The 12023-nt window shown below is 48.6% G+C and overlaps 1 protein-coding gene across 6 annotated transcripts in view; it reads left to right on the forward strand.

Annotated features, from left to right (window-relative positions):
* The first annotated feature begins 731 nt into the window (after positions 1 to 731).
* Positions 732 to 12023, forward strand: part of LOC144115866 (uncharacterized) — a 360881-nt gene continuing 349589 nt past the window's right edge. For 2 of the 6 annotated variants that reach the window (XM_077650430.1, XM_077650437.1), the window contains exon 1: positions 744 to 985. The gene's annotated coding sequence lies outside the window, so the exon portion shown is untranslated. Of the gene's footprint in view, positions 986 to 12023 lie in introns of all 6 variants that reach the window. The other 4 variants (XM_077650438.1, XM_077650440.1, XM_077650434.1 and 1 more) reach the window with 4 other exon arrangements.

The following is a 12023-nucleotide window of genomic DNA, read 5'->3' on the forward strand; positions in this document are numbered from 1 at the left end:
TGTAAACATCTGGTGCTTTTCTAGAACCTGTGGTCCTATACAGAAAACCTGCCGAAGGATATCGCGAGGTGGCGAACAGAAAATCACCAAAATTTTGATGTAAGTGTTGATGACAGTCTAAATGAAGAATATCCGAGGAGACCGCGTATGCACAGTTTCGCCTTTTGATGGGTGTGCATTTCACCGGCCCTGACAATGTAGGCGAGCTCTGCATGCACAATGCAGCCGCCCCACAGCCCATTCAGGGCGAAAATGCCGCGGTGTCGGCTAAGGGCGGGCGGTCAGTCGCACCAGCGAGCGGCAGAACCACCGGCGCCGACCCCGTGTAGAACACTGGTCGACAAGGCTGCGACACCTTCCATCTTTTTCGGCGCCGGTAAACAGTGCGCGGTTGCGCGACCCCGCGTGCACACGGCGTCGGGAGCTGTCAACAGAAACCGGATGGCGGCCAGAGTCACCAGCGCTGTAGCAGCGGCGACGGGGCGTGCAACGGGGCGGCAAGAAGGGGTCCAGGCATTGGGCCAAGGCAGCAACACGCGGTGGCCCGACCCGCGGCAACGCCAAAACAGAATCGGCCTCCGAAAATGGGGTCGGCGGGTCTCTTTCGAAACCGTGACGCAAGGCGCGCGCTCCCGGCCGCGGATGTGACTCGAGGAGCGCCCTCCCTCCCTCGCCGCCTCCTCGTCCTCCCCTCCTGCGGCGGCAAGCAACGATTTCCAGAGCGAGCAACTGTCTGTCTTTTTGCTTTTCAAGCCCAGCAGCCACTGCTGACCGACCGCCAAGGGTGTGGCGTGCTGCCGTCGTGCTCTTCCGGCGCTCCCCTGCCTCGACGACGACGGTGCGTCTGCCACGACACGGTGCCCCAAGACTTGTCTGACCCTGACCGCTGTGCGCCAGTGGATTACGCGACTCTTCCCACCGCCCGATAGGTTCCGCGATCGAGGAAGCTCACGAGCTCCGGGCCGGCCGAGGTAACCTTCCCAAGGTAAGTTTCTTTGCTTATTTAGGTAAGCATGGCCCATGCGCATACGTCTTCTAAGGAGTTGTGTGTGTCTCGCTATGTGTGACAGCTGCTAGCGGGTCCTGGGACACGCTCCTGGTTGCAGTACGATATTACGGTGGGCCATGAATATTCCTCACGTCATGCTGCTTCTCCTACGTGGCTATCTGTTATACAACGTTCCGAGAAAAGTTATTGCAGCTCAAGAGCGCACTTTCGTCCGCACGTCGGACGAACCAACCGGTTTAGCACTACACAGTCTCATGATACCGTGTGTCTCCTAGCCGGTACTGCACTACGAGTACCTTCTCGGCGCACGATACTTAATGCTTTGCAAGCACGTAGCGAATCTCCTTCCCTGAATTAGTACTTTGGCGTTGTTTACGAGCGAGAGACGGTTCATGCCGAGGATACCACGAGTCCTCCACTCTCGTGCTAACCTCCAGTGTCTCACGGGAGCTGCTTCCGAAAGCGTAAAGCGTCTGTCCTCCACACAAACCCGCGCGGCCCAGCTCCGACTTCACCCGTACGTCGCAGCTAGGGCACGTGGAGAAACTTTCCGGAGCTGCCCCGTTCGACCACTGAAAGTCAGAGGTCGCACTGAAGGCTAATACACCGGCTTGGTCCGAAGTTTCGTCGACGCGGCGACGCACGAAATGCATTCAGTCGCCGCAGTGCTCGCTTAGGATGGCCCGGTCCAACTAGAGCCGCCCATAAATAGCGCAGGGGGACGACTGCAGCCGGACATAAATAATCAAGTTTAGATACGCAAAACAAAAGCTTTCGCTTGGTTGACAGGTCTCTTGGCGTTCGCGCAAAGGCGGAACGATGAAGTGAAGAAAACGGCCAGCACGCATGCGCTTCCTGCGGGTGCTATTCGATTATTGAATAACGTTGTCTTTGTCATAGCATTTCATGAAATTAGGCTTGTTAGTGCGCCTCGGCTTTTGCGCCCGTGAGAGAACTTTGTGTGAGCCTTTCCATACAAAATGGAAAACAAAACACGTACAGCTCCTCTTTTTGTTCTGCAAGAACAGCTGAGCGGAGGCATGTGTTGCCGCTACCACGCTAATGATTAACTCTATATGCCTCAGCAACAAGGGTGATTTACCCGCATTTCATGTGCAACGTTAGTTAGCGCCATTATTTCGCCTTCACAGTTAATCGTGCGAAGAATGACAACAAAAGTTGAAAATAATGCATGATCTATACCTGTGCTTCTCACCACGTTCCCAAATGTCAGCTCCCAGTATAACTGGAAATTAAGTTTTCTACCTAAATAAGAATGGCGCAGGTCCACTTTACAACTGGGACACTTATCAAAGAGCCACAGCAGCAACTTTGTCTGCTTAAAACGAGGCTAGAAAGTCAAGAAACGTGTCCGACATAAAATCACTGCTGTGATTATTAATATGGCCGCTGCATACAAGCCACCTTCCTGCATACAGAATAATATATGGACAATACGGAGTCCAGCTGCTTACGGCTAAATCGTTTCGGTGCTACCGAGAACATTTTCGTTAGCCCTTCTTCAAAGATAAATAAGAAGAGATATTTCTCGCCATTTAATTATCTTATCACCCTTAATTCCTTACACTGCAACCTATAATCCAGCAAAAATTATAGTTGATTCATTTTTAGAGGTAACTGCACTCAAACTCGACTAAATTAACCAATTTCTTGGCACCGCAGTAGTTGGAGAAATCGGTATGTCGCAAATTCGGCAGTGGGCATTTTGCGCAAGGGGCGCGAATTTTAAACGGCAAGAAAGGAATGCTCTATTTTACAGCAACAGCTGTTAGTGGATAATTCAAGACGCATATGGAGGAGGCGTCGTCACTGGCGTTGCAGCTTATCTCGTTACCAGCGCCGGTGATGTGACTCTGCGCCGTGACGTCGCCTCGAGCATGCAGACGTCCGAGCGCGCTCTCCGCTCGCAGATCACGTGTCTTCTCGACGCTTCTGATTGGATTAACTACAAACGCCCCGATTGAGGATAGCCATGTTGAAGAAAGAAGTCTCAATGAGAGAAAAGGGGCTTGTGGGGTTCCCTTCGCTTCGCGCAACTGCGCGGTATCAAGCCGTCGGATGGGTCCAGCTGCAGCAAAACACGCCAGTTCGGAAGATCCGCAACGGCAACGGCCGCAGGATCCCGATATTCGAGCGCCCAGGCAAAAGCGCTAGTGTCTTATGCATCTTCATTTACCGTATCTCCTGGCGTAGTAGGCGCACCTCATTATTCCGACGCGCAGTCTGCTGCTGATGGTAGGGTTGATGTTAGATGGCACCCTTTTCTTTTTGTCTTCGTCAGCCCAGACGACGACAAGTCCACCTGCCGAAACTTTGGCAAGCCACCCTGAGGTTTTCCCTCCCTTGTTCAATTTGTGATTATCAAGAACAATCTGACCAACCTCTCTCTACCAAAGCTACTATATGCCACACTGCGGAACAAGCAGCAGGTAATGTTCCGCGAGTAATCCGAGGGCCAATAGAAACCACGCCAAGGTCGCAAAGGGTTGCGCTGGTCGACCTGCTATATTGAGGAATCGAAGAACGATGTTGCAGTTCGACTTCCCACAAAAGCATGTAGTTGCGCCATTATTTTTTTTTTCAGTATAAATGTAAGAACTGTCCAGCAAAATGACTTTCAAAACGTCTTTAGAACAAACACTGGTGTCACAAGTACCCGTTGTCGCTAATTACTGAAAAACTTGCAGTGAAAGCAATTCGCAATAAACATACATTTCACTAAGCTTGTAACACAGCAGGCTATCTTAGAAATTACATGAAAAGAAAGAACCCCTTCTTTATGCCAAAGATTTTCGCCAACCTCTCTGCCTTTTTTATCAATAAACCCTCTCTCTCTCTCTTCATTCTATTCTTCCGGCAACGCATTCCGCAAAGTTAGAAACAACGAGTCGCTGGATAAGTCAAGCTACACAGCATATTGCCCCAATTTATAAAAAAAAATACTGTTTTAGTTAAAAGAGCGCTTTCTTCAGCATAACAGTTTCAGCGGTGCTGTGCGTCAGAGTACCGCTTATAAATATTAACTAAAAGGTTGGTTACCTGATACTAAATAGTTACCTTTTTAACTATTGCAGTTGGGCCAGGGGTACACAACTTCCATATAAACCATTGTCCAGAAAATACAGACATCAGCGCCACTTTCTCCCATAGCGGCCGGAGGGCAGCCAACTATAGCGTCAAATCGTCGTCATGGCAACGGCATCCAGCAGAAAAAACTTCATCCCCGAGCTGCATTCGAACCACCGTCGTCGAAAAAAGGAGCACCTTCCTAACCTAGTCAATCAGCCAATTCGGCCATGGTCGCAGCCTTATCACGGTACGTGCGTGGGCACAAATCTTTCAATTTTAATCATCAGTTCATCCCCCAGTCACCAGGTGCGCTGAAGTATGTGAAGCCGAAACAAGCCAGAATTTCCTACCCCTGGTTAGGCTCCTCATTTGTTGAGAGGTTTTTATCCCACCGTGAGTAATATCAGTATCAGTTTTTAGATCTTCGAAAATGCCATTTTTGTCGACGCTGCAGCGCTGGAATTTCGGGGCCACACAAGGCGAAGCTGAAACCACGCGGCCGGAGGAAGCGCAGGCCACTCCTACGAGCGCGCGTCACTCAGCGGTGCGCCTGTCATGGGCTCTGCGCGCTCGCCGCTCCCACCGGGACGCTGCGGAAAGAGCACGTGACGCCTGCGAACCGTAAAGGCACAAGCACCTTGCCCCTAGGAAAGCGGCTGGATTATTATTTCACTTGATTTGTCGCGCAAAACACCGCTGGAGCGCTGTAGACAAACGGGCTCACCTCTGTACACGCGCGTCCAGCTGCCTCACAGTGGCGCCAAACAATTTAATTGCAAAGCACCCCCTCCTGGGAACTCGTCGCCACCAGAACTTGCGTCTAAGTTCCGTATCTAATACAAGACCCGGCGGTGGCAAGGTGGTGACGGTGAAGTGCAGGCGGGCAGGTGCGGAATAACATTCGGTATTTCACGAATTAGCTGTTTAATTTGAGTTGAAATTCACTTGGAAAATTCATCAAGTCAGAATGAGTAAATGAGTTGCAGTGGTAATAATCTGCTCTTGGAGATACTACTGTTCCTATATTTACTTTCTGCCGTAACGAACACTCAGCCGACGGCTCACTTTGCACGATAAGTTGTGGGCAGTACGAAGGACTTAAGAATGCTATCGTTCACCGAAGGCATACCATCTACTGGTGAACGTGTATTCCCCAGCACGTTTATGCCCGGAACCAACACAACTCTCCCTTTCAGACACGCATTATCTTCTAATATCGAGAAAAATCTGAAAATCGGTGCGCGTATATTTGAACCCTCTGTTTCGCATACAACATGGACGCCTCAAAAACTTTTAAGAAATCACTTCCACACACACGTAATGGCAGCCCCATTGTTTGAAAAAAAAAGACACACTCATTTATGCCGAATTATTATTTTCCTTATCATCTGAAGCTGTTTCCGCAACGACAATTTAGCTACAGTATCCTTTAGGAAAACATTCCACCCCGTGAAATAAGCAGAGTTACAGTTCCAGACAGCAATTCCAAGGTGCACCATTGAACTTCGCAACGTCTATTTTTATTGATATATTTATTTATTTTGAAAAGTGATCCTTTTTTTTCTAGGCACGAAATCGCCCTACTGTCTTCCCAGTAGGAATTTAAAATGCAACCGGCATCACTGACTTCGTGAAGACAGCTTCCGACGCTTCGAAGCAAACTTGAGGGTGTACCAAACTCCGCCTTAAGTGTATGAGGCGATGGCTCTCTTCAGCGGCCTGGGGTCCTCTCTGCGTGTCATTTCGCCTAGGCTCTACCTACATGCCCATACACGTAACTGGTCATTCTTTACTTCACATTCATAGATCCTCTGGCGCAGTTGTACGTGCAGCGGTTGAGCGATGCGCCACCACACAGGCTGTTTCAAACGCATGTGACACCCCAGCTGCTCTCCCCGAGCAACATCTCGCGATCAATCGTCAATTCAACTGATACCCGCCAGGTTGGGCACAAACCATATTTTTCGCTCTTAACGCTGACGACGACTAGGCCGGATTTTTTCCAGAACGGGAGCCTTAAAGCTGTCGCGTTAAAAAGTTTGAAAATTCGCGTCCAAAAACGTGGACGAAGGGGCTGCAGGGGGCTTATAAGAGGTCACTTACAACTAAAGCCAAAACAAGTATCAAATCAGGCGCGCGGCAACCACAGTGACTGCTCGGCAAGCCCTCGTTGAAAAGATGATCATTCAATGCTGTTGAGTTGTGTTGTTGTTGCACTCGGCGCTGTGGCCCAACAAATTTTCGCTATGCCGCGCCAAATCTAATACAATTTTTTTCGACAAGCTCACAGGCAAAGCAACGTCTCCAGCGCACGTAACTAGTCGAAATAACCCTTGCAGCACGAAACTGCGAAGTTTGCCGGGACTGATGTGAACATTTATTTCACGTCAGAATACACTAGGACGTTTTCGTCTCCTATAGTGACGCCCTTTAGCTTCCTAACAAAATATAAGGAGTCTTTTTACGGACGTGGGTGTTCTTCCAGGTAGAGGACGAAACACTTGGCGCAAATATCCGTACAGTGCGTGCAGCGGGGAGCGCGTGAAATCTGCGATAGGATAGTGGCACATTCGGTTTATGCACTTCTGTTAGGCCGCAGATAGCAGGCGCCGAGTCGTTGTAGCACAGGAGCCAAAAGTCTAGGTGCTTGTTCGGTGGGGGTCTATTTGCTGGTACGTCTCCTCCCCGCCAGACGGGATTCCGTCAACACTCAACGGCATCAGCTTTCTGGTTGCCTGCCTATAGACTGGGCTATGGCAAAGGTTTTATCATCGATCGTAAGACCTATGCCAACGCGTTTATTATTCTGACTCGCTCAAAAAATTGAGAGCTTGACATTGGCGGCGTCACCACTCAGCGGCTGTTTCCTGTAGAGGATATGAGTAGCGAAACGTAAACGCGAGGACAGTCTATGAAGGGGCAAATGCGCAGTGCACCGCGAATTTTGAATTTAATGCAAGTTGTCTAAATTAAAAACCCACCCGCAAAAAAAAAACATTCCACCATTCAGAATGACAAAAAAAAAACTCCCGTAAAGGCACGGGATATCTGGCTATGAGGGCTGACACCATTATCTATGCTTATTTATGCCCGTCCTGGATCTACCAAAGAGCAGTTCGGTTAGCATTCTAGATACAAGCCTACTATATGCACCTTGTCCAATGGTCTTTTTATTTACTTATTTATTTGTTTGTTTGTTTCTATGTTTGTTTATTTATTTATTTATTTATTGGTTTATTTAAAATACCTGAAGTTCCCGAAAGCATTACTGCAGGGGGGAAATACATGTTGTTTTCGACAGGCCGTTGTGTGCGAAAGAAAAAAAAAAGACGAGAAAAGAACAGAATGGCGCCACAATAACAAACCAGAAAAAAAATTGAAAGGAATGAACGAGGAAATTAAACGAAGGCACCGCGCAAGCAGCTACACATCTGACAGCAAAGCCCGAAACAATGTTTCATTGTGACATTCAGCAATTTTTTGTGGAAGTCGGTTCCATTTGCCGACAGTGTGTGTAAAAAACGACAGTGTGCGCGTGCGCATGAAGCATGTATAAATGTGGCTGAACTCCTCGCAATAACTCAGCTGTAAGTCCAGTGTTGTTGTGTGTGTGCCTACTTCCTCTTGTCCTGCGTCCATTCCGCTGGTCCCACCATCCAACTAGCCCAGCAATTTACTCTATTGGAAAAATTAATAATGAAAGACATTGGCTCATTTTCGTTGTCGCTCAGATCTCTTTGTTTCTTGTCAACCCCCCCCCCCCCCCCCCGCCCCCTCCCTGTTTGCTGCTGCTGTGATTCAGATACTACGCATATTCGGGATGATCAAGCAGAAGCGGCAGTAGCTGGTTGAAGTTTTCCCGATTTCCTGCTTAAAAGGAATGAAAAATATACATTTGGAGACCCTAAGAATCCACGACCAATCGAATCCCCTGGTGCGCTCAGCGCGTTTTGCTGAGGAAGCTTGATGCGCCTAATAGCCTCCCCTCCCCCCACTCAAAGCAGGATGTGCATTTTTTTTTAATCACATTGCCCGATAGAACGGGCCTTTAGAGCCTTAGCGATTCTCCTCTCTCAAAGCCCGCAGCGACCGCGCGGGACCACCAGAAAAACAGGACGCCGACAAGCTTATAGTGGCACGCGGTTTGCATGGACTTTGCTCGGAGAGCTCAGCCTGAAATTGTTTTGCGTGGCGAGCAGACTCACGCACAGGAAATATACGGAAAAACTAGGCTGCGTTCTAGTTAAATCAATTGGCAAGAGCCATGATGTTCCGTCATTTTCTCCCCTTCTTCTTTATTCTCTCCTTCTGCGTCTCTTTTTCTCTCTTCTTCATTTTCTTCTTCTTTTCTATCTTCGTTTGGTTTCTTTCTCCTTCTTCTATCCCTCTTCTTGTTTCCTCCTTCTTCTTTTCTTCCTTGGCTTAGCTATAGTGCCTACAATATATTATAGGTACTATAGCTTTGCTTCTGTATTCTCCTTCTTCTTTCACTTTTTCTTTCTTCTTCTCTCTATTGGCTTGGCTTTTGTGTTATCCTCTTGTTTCTCTTTTCGTTCTCCTTCTTTTTCTCTTCTTTTTCTTCCCTTATTTTTCTCTCTAGGTTTCGCTTCTGTCTTTTCCTTGCTCTTTCATCTCTTCTCCTTCATCTCCTTCTTTCTCTTCTCTATCTTGGCTTCTCTATCTTTCTCTTGCTTTGGCTTGCGAATTTCTACAACTGCAACTACCGCAACGCGCTACAGTTACCAGGCCACTCGGGGTGGGCCGCAGTAAAGACGTTCGCCATAAAAACAAGCACAGAAGGGCTATATGCTTCTTCCGTCCGTGGTTGTGCTCTATTGCGCTACACGGAACAAGTTTCACAACTAGCTGAATGTACAAGATTCACCTGCTTGAGGACTTGACTTAGATCATATTTGATGCGCGTGTGTACGTGCACAAATCGGATTTCTTTTTTGCCACGCGTTATCAACGCGTGGCATAAAGGGGAAATCGGAAGCATCCGCTCTGCTCGTCGTCATCTACAGACGTCGAGAGCCTCAACTCTCTTGGCAGAGGTGCGTGGGAGCGGCAGTGACCCTGTTTGGGTGGTGCAGCCCGGTAGTTGTCTTTCTCTCCGTTTGACGGACACTGAAAAGAGTAAAGTAGACGCTGCTAGAACTCAGCGAAAGAGAAATGTAACAACGAGATCTATTCCAAGAAATGTTCTGCAGTATTTTAAAGATGCGCCAGTCCGCGAGATCGAGATAAGTTTCGACCGCCAGGGGTTCATTAACGCGTGCAGAAATCTGCAAAATTCGGGACGTCATTCTTCGCGTGAGGACGCCATGGCCGCTGATCCAGTTAAGAGGCGCAAGTCGAAAAGAGCTCTGCAAAATATGCAGATGCAGCGCCAACTCCGTCTCCCTCACTAGTAACCGCTCACGAAAATCGCGGCCGCAGCTACAGCGAGCAATGGGTTAACGGATGCAAGATAGCGAGTATTCGCTTATCTTGTCGCACAGTGTTTTCTTCGCTGCCAAGAGGCCAGGAAAACGCGCATCACTCTAACGAACCCCGTCGTAAGTTTCGGGAATTACTTCACTCGTCGAGGCGAATCTGAGGGACGGGCACTTCCTGTCAATCTTGGCACGGGTGGTGTTGTTCTCGTCGATCGACAGGCCACCGCATCGGGATCCCAGGGCACCGCTCCACGGCGTAAACACGCATTCCGAACGCCCTGACTCAGGCGGAGTATTCCCGTTTGTTGATCGCGTTTCAGCAATAGTTCCCCCACAGCGCTGCGAAACGCGTGGGCCCGTCAAGACTGCTACACCGGCTGAGTAACAAGGCATGGACGCCGAGCGAAGAAACAAACACAATTGCCGACACGGGATGTTTAGCGCCGCCCCTGCTTGGCGGCCTCAGCTGCAGACTTTTAAGCTCGGGTTGAGGATTTCATCACTTTAGTAAAGAATACCCATAATAAACTCTCGTCAGCAAATTCCCGTGCTCCTCTAAACCTATGTTATCTTTCTGGCATTAACCTCCTGTTTTCGTTTCACCAAAATAAACTTCCACCATTGGTTGCCCCAGCACAAAATATGAGAGGAACACCTTCGCGAGCGGATTGTAAAAATAGATGAGAAAAATCGCTGCTGGTGTCAGGCGTATAAAGCACGGCGTGGTGGTTGTGCTACCCATCATGACGCTGCAAGGAATGCTTGCACAAAAAGACACAAAATCAGCGGATCACTGCTCCAAAAACCATAGAATTTTTTTAAAGCGTGTTTTCGTACTTCTGGGCACCCCGAGGCCAGAAACTTTGCAGAAATGCTGTCGGTAGAGGCCATCTTGTACCGACTGAAATGACATGATCGGAGATCGCTGTTGACAGATTAGTACGCCCTTTGTTTCGTCCGTAGAACAATGGCTGTCTATCAAGATGCATTGCCAAAATGGCTGCCATCGCGGCTTTCAGGAATGTAGGGAGAGCATGCACTGTGGGTGCATTTTCTTAATTTTGAAGACTTGCCATGTGGCATAAGAAGACGCTGTCGATAAGCTAGAGTAGGTCTTGGAATCGGTCCTCTTCCATAAACCTGAAAAGGCTCCTGCTCTTAGCGTTTTTTGTTAGCCACAAGGACCGATGTTGCTCCCTCGCAGCCATAAGACCAAATTCCTGTACTCATTCGTCTTCTTGAGTCCTGCGTTCCAGGGCAAGTCCACAAAAGGAAGCGAAGATCCACCTCAGCGGCCAGCGTGGAATATTTTGGACATGTGCTGGGCACTGCATCTTCTTGAGAGCCCCATCGGCTCGTCACCAACGGGGCTAGGGCCGCAGCAGCCCTTATCCTTCTAAGGGATACCTCCTCCAACCCCGTTAAGTTATGAGGGAGGGGGTAAGTGCACGGGGGAATCAAGACATGTGTGCTTCTTAACGAAGGCCTATAGAGATCAAAAGAGAAGCTATTGAGTGAGGCATTCCTATATGGAGCATGGTGTGCAAGCAGGTCTGCTCTCATCTGGTCAACATTCTGAGGATATATCTTCTTGTATTAAGTGTATCTGGATGTGTTTCATTATTTTCATATCGAGAGTAGGTATCTCCTGAGCGATGTAGGTATCTCCTGACTAGTCCGTGTAGATATGGGCTTCTCTTATAGACAATATCTTTTTTATAGACTCCATCGCATCACGGATAGCGTATAAGCTTCATCACAAGCGGATGAGGGGGGGGGGGGGTCCGTGACGTATTCCCAATGAGTGGTTAACTAAGAATATGTAGGGCTTGTAATGGCCGTTCTCCCGCCCTTTTCTATAACCGATCCGTCCATATAACCTATACACACCATTCGGTTTGTGGGCTTTGCTTTACGATGGAGCTTGGTAGTCTTGTTTGTGGTTATTGTCATGTATGCCCACAGAAGGGGTCTATGATTTTCGGTGAATGTGCTGCCGCCTCACTGTATAGACCGGCAAGAGGCGTAAGGTACTTTACCTTCAAATGCCTTGTTGCCTCTCGCTCAATCAGTGTGCTCAACTGTGAATCAACTGTGCATATACCTGCAGAATCCGGATGGGTGTAAGTTTTGGCAAGGCCGTGATGGTGCGAATTGCGTTCCTATTGTTTCTAGCGCCACCCACTGTCGTCTCGTCAGTCGATGGAACTGAGCCTGGTATAGTAGCCTGGGTTGAAGTGCTGAACGTACTCGAACCGGACCCAGCACCCCTAGACAAGACGCGCTTTATCAAGTGCAGCATCGCTGCTGCTTTATACTATGAAGCCATTGTATTCCATTGGCTGACTTGGGTAGGTATAGCCCAAGGACACTCAGTTCATCTCCATGTTGTAATGTCTGGTTACCAATCTCGACCGTCTTATGTCTTGAATTTCTTTATTCCGTTATTGTTAACCACGTAAATGTAGTTAGACTTCTGTGGTGAG

Source organism: Amblyomma americanum, chromosome 1 (assembly GCF_052857255.1).
Source record: "Amblyomma americanum isolate KBUSLIRL-KWMA chromosome 1, ASM5285725v1, whole genome shotgun sequence".
Taxonomy (NCBI): Eukaryota; Metazoa; Arthropoda; class Arachnida; order Ixodida; family Ixodidae; genus Amblyomma; species Amblyomma americanum.